We start from the raw sequence: 9,460 nt of genomic DNA, 5'->3' as shown, positions 1-9,460 counted from the left end.
AACTTAATTTCATTTAGATTCATTGCATAAAATCTTAAAAATGACAGTTTATAAGCATAGACTTTTAATAACGAACCGAAAAAATGAACAATGAGACAAGCATAAATGAAGTTTGTTCTTTAGAATTTAAAAAACAAAAGTGAGAAGAATAGAAGATGTTACATGTTTCTTTGTATGTTTCTTTGTTCGCCATTAATGTCACTGCACAATTTCGTTACTACTTGAGAATCTTGGCAACAATTTTTAAAAGTGTTTCTTTAAAATCTAACAACTAAACTTTAGAAGATGCTTAAAGACCCTACACATCATCAAAGTTTAAAATCTCACCGTTATATTCTCTTTTTCTCGAAGCTTCCTCCCATAGCCATAAAATCTCCCTTGGCCTTAATTTCCTAATTCAAATAAACAAAAATCAATTAAAAATCAACCTAATGCTTCATTGAGGCATTTCATCAAACACATTCTAAGCTACCAAAATGCTTCATCACATAGCCAACAATATATTTCACAAAACCATCAATATACCTTTAAAGAATCACAAAATTGTTAAAATATGTTTTTGAGTTATGATACCTTTAAAGAATAAAACACATTGTAAGTTGCATATCTTTTTCTTCCGTGAATATTAGTTCATTAGCTATTCTTTAGCTATTCTTTTGGACTATTGAAATGCAATGAGTTAAACTTCGAAGCTACAAGCACTAAGTTAAACTTGACAAATAGCATAGAAAAATGGTAATGGAATAACATGAACATTTTATATAAGTTCCACCACATTTAGACCCCCGAACATAAATTTCTATCAACATAATGAAATATAAACATAACTAAATCATGAAGTGAAATCACACATACTTCAAAGAAACCCCATTAATGAAGAACCAAATCATGCAAAACGAAGTCATATGAAATAAAAAAGAACAACAACAAAACAAAAACATCAGGAATCTCTAAAATAAATAAACCTCACAAAGGATGTGTGGATGAAAAACCAAAATCTCCAAAGTGGAACCAAATGGAAAAGGTGGGAATGGAAACACAAGAAAAAGAGCAGAAAGTTAAATACCTAGGGGAAGAGATAAACGAAGGGAGAAGAAACAAAAAAAAAAAACGAAAGATCAAGAACTCATCGGCGACGATATGGGTCTCCTCGCCGAGAAGAAAGGACGTGGAGCTGAGAAGAATGGGGTTAAGGTTGGGGTTTTATTCGTGTGTCATTTGTGAGGGGAGGGATTTTGAAGAAGGAAAGGGAAGTGTGCATGAAGAAGGAAAGGGAGGGATTTTGAAGAAGGAAAGTGAGAGATTTTGCCTTTTCTTTATTTTTTTATTTTAATAAAAAAATATTTAATTAATTTTTTTACATATTATGACAGCAAATAACTGTTATGTATTTGGGCATTCCGAAATTATCGTCTTTTCCCATAAAAAATCTGCTTTTTGACATTTGATGACAGTTATTTGTTCTATCCTTTCAATTTGGGATGGAACCAACTGTCATAGTAGGGGGTTTTTCTTGTAGTGAGTTAACTAGACTGATGCTGAAGAACAAGTCTTTGTGGAAAATTCTAGAGCTCTTAATGCTACCTTTAATGGTGTTGATTTGAATGTGTTTAAACTAATTAACTGTTGTAGCTCAGCCAAAGAAGCATGGAAAATTTTGGAGGTTGCATAGAAGACACTACAAAAGTTAAAATATCAAGATAACAGTTGGTAACGTCAAAATTTGAAGCCTTGAAAATGTCTGAAGATGAAAGTGTTGCTGATTACAATGAGATAGTCTCTGGAAATAGCCAATGAATCATTTAACCTTCGAGAAAAGATACCTGAATCCAAGATAGTGCGTAAGGTGTTGTGTTCTCTACTTGAAAAATTTGACATGAAGGTCACAACTATAGAGGAAGCACATGATATAACTACACTAAAACTGGATGAATTGTTTAGATCTCTTCTGATTTTTTAGATGGCCATATCAAATAGAGAAAACAAGAAGGGTAAAGGCATTGCATTTAAATCAATCTATGAAGAAGAGTCAACAAATAACAAATAATCAAGTGAAGTCAATGTAAATGAGTCAATAGCTCTTCTGATAAAACAATTTTCAAAAGTTGTAAAGAAGTTTCGCAATATGAATTCAAGTGGGTCCAACTCCAGGAATTCAATTAATTTTGGAAGAAGAGATGGTGAAAGTTATAATAGAAAGGATAATGAAAATTTAAACAGAAGAGATGGTGAAAACTTTTAAAGAAGCGATGGTGAAGGTAGGACATTCAAATGCAGGGAGTGCGGTGGATTTGGTCATTATTAGGCTGAATGCCCCACGTTTTTTAGAAAACAAAAGAACAAATGCTACCTTATTTGATGAAGAAACTGATGATAGTGAGGAAGATGATGGGTTTACAAATGCATTCATTATTAATATCACCGAAGCTGATTTTATAGCTAAAGATAAAGTTAAAGATTCTTAAGAAGAAAGTGAAGACAATCTTTCCTATGAACAATTGAAGATTAAATAGAAATTCAGAAGCTAGAGCAGTACAGAAAGAAAAAAAATACAAGATCTTTTGGAAGAAAATGAACGGTTATTATCAGTTATATCTTCCTTAAAACAAAGATTAATGGAGATTTAGATAGAGTAAGATCAGACTATGAAGTCAGTAAAAATGTTAAATTTAGGATCATAAAATCTAGATCAAATACTGAACTTAGGGCAGTCTAGTTCAAACAGATGTGGTCTTGGCTTTAACTAGTCTAGAAAAAAGAATCGGTCAAACAAATGCTATAAAATTTGTTCCTGCTACTATAGATGTAAATTATGATCGTCTAGTTGAAACTAAGGTTGTTGGCTCCTTTTCAAAAGTAAATAGCTGGGTTTGCCATTATTGTCATAAGAGAGGTTATATTCGGTCCTTCTATTATGTGTTACAAAGATACAAACTCCAATATCAAAAAGTTGTTTATCGTCCACAGAGGCAAAAATTAAACTTATTTACTCCAAATGGAAAGAGAAGTTATAAGGTGTGAAGAGTCAAGAATTCAGAAAAATGTAGTATTGCTTTTACTACAGTTCAATCATCAATTGATGCATGGTATTTTGATAGTGGATGTTCTAGACACATGGCTAGGAATAGATTGAGGATGGTGCAAAAGGAAGAATCCTTGCGAAAGGAAATATTGAGAAATACAATCTACATTTTCTAAATGATGTGAGATATATTGAAGGGCTGAAAGCAAATTTGATTAGTGTTAGTAACTTTGTGATCAGAGTTACATTGTTAATTTCAGCAAGGATGATTGATTGTGACTGGTGCTGATAAAAGAGTCCTTATGTCGGGCTGTAGATAGGCTGGTAACTATTACCAGTGGGTGTCAAACAATATTGATTTGTGCCATCTAACGAAATAGGATCAGACATGATTATGATATAAGAAACTTGGACATGCTAGTCTACGTATTATTAGTAAAGCTATAAAGAATGAGGCTGTCATGGGAATTTCTAATATTGACTCAAACAACAAGTTCTTTGTGGTGACTGCCAACTATGGAAGCAAATCAAGTCATCACACAAAAGTATGAAGGACTATTATACAAAAAGAGTTTTAGAACTTCTACACATAAATCTAATGGATCCTATGCAAACTGAATGGCTTGGAGGGAAAAAAATATGTCTTTGTTGTTATGGATGATTTCTCTCACTTTACTTGGGTAAGATTTCTTAGTGGAAAATCAGATATTGCCAAAGTGTACATCAGTCTATGTTTAAGCCTTCAATGTGAGTAAAGGAAGAATATTGTTCAAATCAGGAGTGGTTAGGGGAAAAAATTCGAGAATGAAGAACTGAATAGTTTCTATAAAGTAGAAGGTATTCATCATGAATATTCGACAGCTTTAACACCTCAGCAGAATGGGGTAGTAGAGAGAAAAGTAGAACCCTACAAAAGATGGCCCGAGTTATGCTTCACGCCAAAACTCTTTCACTTCAGTTTTGGGCTGAAGCTATGAATACTACTTGTCATATCCAGTTCTAGTACAACTGTAACTTTCTATAAGTTATGGAAAGGTAGGAAGCCTAACGTTAAGTATTTCCATGTGTTTGGAAGTACTTGTTGTTGGGGTTGATGCCCTAAATCTCGTGGTCTTGTAGTTTGTAATTGTATATATAATACAAACTTTTTATTTATCTAATAAAATAAAGTGTTTTATTTTATTTGATATTTAGTTGCATTAACTCACAAAACCAATAAACTAACATCCAAGGTTATCTTCTGTAACCTAAACATGTATGTAGAGACATACAAGTGGATCATGTTTAAGTGATAACCTAAATGGTCTGTAGTAAATGGATAAGGCTGGATACCTTATCCTGGTGACACTACGAATACGGTCTGCTTTGTAGTTGTTACAATTGTTCTAAAGTGCTACAAATGATTTGATCCTAATCATTTATGTCGAGACATTAGAGCGGGGGTATTCTATACAAAGAGTTTGTATAAGACCGGACCATGAAATGAATAGTCTCTCTTATTAACACCGTTACTAGTTGAGACTACATTTCACCAGGATGACTATAGGTGACTTGACCTGAATCTTGAGTGAGTTGTGAACTCCTGCCTATGTAGGCGATCCTTTGATTTGTATGGGTGAGAGTGGCCTATGTAGCCGACTCAATATGCCTACCATTTTGGGGATTTGTCTAATTGGGGAGCTGGGAACGCAGCTACACAAGAAGGAATTCACTCCTTCTCTATAGATGGAGTAAGTAGAGAATTTGCTCTCTTAAGGGTTGATTTCAGGGCTTGAACAATGTGGCGCCACACCCTCTCTTGGCCTGAGAGGAGTTCAGTTATAGTAGGACTATAATTATTGTTCATTAGAGGAATCAATGGTACTTAAGGAGTTAGATGTAACTACAGGGGCAAAACGGTAATTTTTGGCCTAGCTGTACTTACGAGCAATTTGTGAAGGGTCATTGCACTGTTGATTGGTTATATCTAATGGACACAAAAATATATCTACAGTTAGAAGAGTGCAACTATTAGTCTTTAGTGGAATGACTAATAGTTAATGAATAGAGATTAAATTTAATTAAAGAGTTTAATTAATTAATCTCATTTCATTAGAGCTTCAATCTGTAGGTCCATAAGGTCCCCTTGTTAGCTCAATAAGGATAAATGAGAATCAAATTTATTTTGGTTTAATTTGAATTGTTCAAATTGATTAAACGGAATAAATTGTATATGATACAATTAATATAATTTATTTGATACATTATAATGTAAAGTTTTTTATGAGAGAAGTTAATATTTGAATATGATTCAAATAATAATAATAATATGAATGAGATTCATAAATAAACTATAGGTTAAAATTGAATTCGATTCATATTAGAACTATAGATTATATGAGAGATCTAAATCATTGGTTATATTATATATGATATAATATAAAGTTTATATTATATGAGATATAATATATTTGTAATTAAATTTATATTAATTTTATGTTATATGAGATATAATATATATTAATTAAATTTATATTGATTTTATTTAATTTAATTAATATATATATATATATATTAATATATTTAAATAGAATAGAATAACTCCCTTGGGAGTTATTCTACGTGGGAAGGATGGGGAAGTTATTTGATAACTTCCCCCTCCATTGTTGAGATTTGTTTTAAAAGAAAATAAAAAGAAAGTTTTTTTTTAACAGCAAAAACAATCTTACGATCTCTCTGTATCCCAACAAAAGAAAATTCTCTCAAAAGCTTCTTCCCTCACCAAAATTACAGAAGCCCACAACTCTCTGTGATTCTTTACTTGGAGAATAACGAGGAAGATTTTGTGGTGCCAAGCTTGGAAGAAGAATTGAATTGGTTCTACAAAGGTCAGTTTATTTTCACCTTTACCATGAAAAGCATGTTTATTATTTTTCTTTGAATTTATTGGTTTCATAAATTGAATTTCACTCGCACGAGCGTTCATAAGCTTTCGCTTTAGGAATTCCATTCCTTCACTTGTTATATTTTTGCAATCGGGAGTATCATAAAAAATGAGATGCTAAATCGGATACAGGGATTTTTCTACGATATACATTCTCATAATAGTCTTGCCTACAGAGTATTCAATAATAGAATGAGAGTAGTTATGGAGACTATAAATGTGGTGGTAATGATAACAAGAAGTCGTTGTACAGACGAACATATGATGATGATGATTTACCAACTCAACCTTCAGTTACACCTGAATTAGCTGTTGTTGATGTTCCCTCAGTTGATACAACTGTTACTAATTGTGATGACAGCTCTAAATCAACTCAGAAGGAAGTAATGGTTGATGTTAGTGAAATTGTTCCATCTTCACATGTTCAAAAGAATCATCCATCAAGTTCTATAATTGAAGATTTTGATGAAACCTTTTCGCCTGTGGCTAGACTTGAAGCTATTGCCTCTTACTTAGCATATCATGTGTTCGAAAATTCAAGTTGTATTAAATGGATGTTAAAAGTACCTTTCTAAATGGGTACTTGAACGAAGTGTATGTAGCTCAACCTAAGGGTTTTATTGATCCAGTTGATCCTCAACATGTGTATAAACTCAATAAAGCTCTATATGGACTAAAGTAAACACCCAGAGCATGGTATGAATGACTCACGATTTATGTTGGTCACAAAGGATATTCTAGAAGAGGTGTTAATAAGACCTTATTTGTGAATAAATCTGGCAAAGACTTGATTGTTGCGCAAATATATATTGATGATATTATATTTGGAAGATTTCCAAAAGAGCTCGTAAATAATCTTATTAATATTATGCAGTTAAAATTCAAAATGAGCATGGTTGGGGAGCTGTCCTGTTTTCTTGGTCTTCAGATTAAGCAAAGGAATGAGGGCATCTTTATAACATAGGAGAAATATGCTAAAACCATAGTTAAAAAGTTTGGTCTTGAAAAATCTCAGCAAAAAAGAACTCTGATGGAAAGCATACAAACACGGCGGATAAAATATCAGATTTTTACCCTAATTGCAACTAAACTTAATTTAGTGATTAACATGCATTAAACACAACCTTAATTATATTAAATTAGGGTTTAAAGAAATACTTACCTTTGTAGCTTCTCAAAGCTCCAAATCTTCTCTCGAACTCGAATTCGACCACCACTAGAGTTGACCTGCTATTCTCTGGACTTGGAACTGGATTGTGGGACCCATTCAAAGTAGGAAATTTGAAAACGAAATTGAATTTGGAGGTAGATTTTGGTGTGAGATTTGGGAGAAATTTGTTTATTTTTGTAATTCAAAATTACAAAAAATGGCAAAAAAAAATTTCTTCAAAATGAAAATTTCCCCTTAAATAGACTAATTACATACAAAATTTGCATGTAATTGAATCACCAAAGCCCAACACCTCACAATCCACTAACCATTAGTGGATTTATTCACCATTTCATTTTCTCTTAGTGGGCTTGGTGTCATCACCATGAGCTTCCACATAGCCCATTAAGAGTTAGTGGGATTATCCAACAGAATGTTGGATTTTTCCACTAACTTTGGTCAAGGGGCAAAATGATCATTTGACCATTCTAGTCAAAGTCAAAAGTCAACATTTTGAATTTTTACTATTTTGTCCATCTTGACAAATTTTGACCTCCCGAGCATGAATCCACATTCATTTTTTTAAAAAATTCAAATCACATTTGAATATAAAGTCAGTCAGAGTTTGACTTTTCAAAGTTAAAAGTCAACATTTTCACTTTTCACAACTTTAACCATTCTCATCAATTTCAAGCTTCCAAATATGAATCCGTATTCATATTTTTAATATTTAAATCACATTTAAACATAAAGCCTTATAACTAACGGCTATATCACATATATTCATCGATTTCTCTCTTCCTACCTGATTCGAACAATTCGAATTATTCCAACATATTGTTCTAAGTTCATTCTGTATGAGCTAGTAGGGGAACCTAATGGACCTATAGATCGTGGACTCCAGCGATCTGAGATTAATTGATTAAACCCTTTTAGATCGAGCTAATTAACATTCGTTAGCTAACGGGTCATTCTACTAAAGTCCTGTAGTTGCACTCCCTTCACTATAGATATATTTGTATCCATCTGATATAACCATGATTGTAAGTTAATCTTTCACAAGTTATTCGTAATCTCAACTGGATCAAAATACCATTTTACACAAAGAACATTTGGTGTAAGGTCCAACCTATAAACCGAATCCCTCTCGGGCCAATGAGAGGGTGGAATCCCTTGTTCAAGAATTGGATTCAATCTTTAAAGAAACAACCTATCTGCTAACCCTAAAGTGGGTAGGAGTGAATTTCATCTTGCACCTTATGTCCCTAGCCATCCACTCGATCTTACCCCTAAAATGGGAGGCTTGTTGGGCTAGCGACATTGAGCTGTCATCACCCATGCAGATCTATGGATAATACTGTTTGAACAGAAGTTCATAGTTAGCTCAAGATTAAGATTAAGCTACCTAGGTCATAATAATCAAAATAGTCAGTTTATATAGTCAACGATGTTATAACTTAAAAGTGACTATTTCTTGGTTCCAGTCTTATGTAAACTCTTTACATAGGATGCCCCCACTTTCATGTCTCTACATGAACGATTTAAGATCACTTTGTTTGTACTAACTACAAAGCAGGCCGCATCCATAGCGTTTCCAAAATAAGGCGCCCAACCTTATTCATACACTATAGACCATTTGGGCTATAAACTCGAACTTGATCTATGTTTATGTCTCTACATAAAGAGCAAGTGTACACTACATAGCCTCGAGACCTTAGTTAATTGGATTTAAGATTATAGTATTCTATTTTCACTAATAAGTCATAATAACCACTTTAGTGAATAAAATATAGTTTTAACTACAAACTACGAGTTTTAGGACATAAATTCCAACAGACTCTCGCTGCTTCTCAAAGATCCTATTGGTTGCCATCAGAGAAGAATCAGGTAACTCTTTCTGATAGCTCAAGCGTGTCCTTGCATGATGAGAATGTTGCTGGTGTACTTGTTGATAATGTCGAATATGAACTGGTTGTCTCTGAGTCTCGTATCTCTAAAATAGATTTAGATGAGAGAGATGATGTTCCATTAGCCAGGTTGTTGAAGAAGGGTTTATTTTCTAAAGTTGGGTCTATTGTTGTTGATGCTCTTGTCCCTTTAGTGCATTCTGATAGTAGTTCTTCCTCTTATAATGTCATTGTTCTAACTCTTGGTCAGCCGTCTACCACATACAAAAATCTTGAACAAACTGGTCATTCCCCACCTTTAGGTCTCTTGTTCAGTCCAGTCCTTTTGTTGAAGTTCAACAATCTATTCCTAATCTTGATCTTGTGAGTCAGCCTACTGATAACGTTGGTGAGAACATTAATGAGAATGTTGGTAAAAATGTTGAACCAAATGATAATAGTGCACCTGCTAGTGTTGA

Source organism: Cucumis melo, chromosome 11, assembly GCF_025177605.1.
Source record: "Cucumis melo cultivar AY chromosome 11, USDA_Cmelo_AY_1.0, whole genome shotgun sequence".
NCBI lineage: Eukaryota > Viridiplantae > Streptophyta > Magnoliopsida > Cucurbitales > Cucurbitaceae > Cucumis > Cucumis melo.
This window is presented reverse-complemented; position numbering follows the sequence as displayed.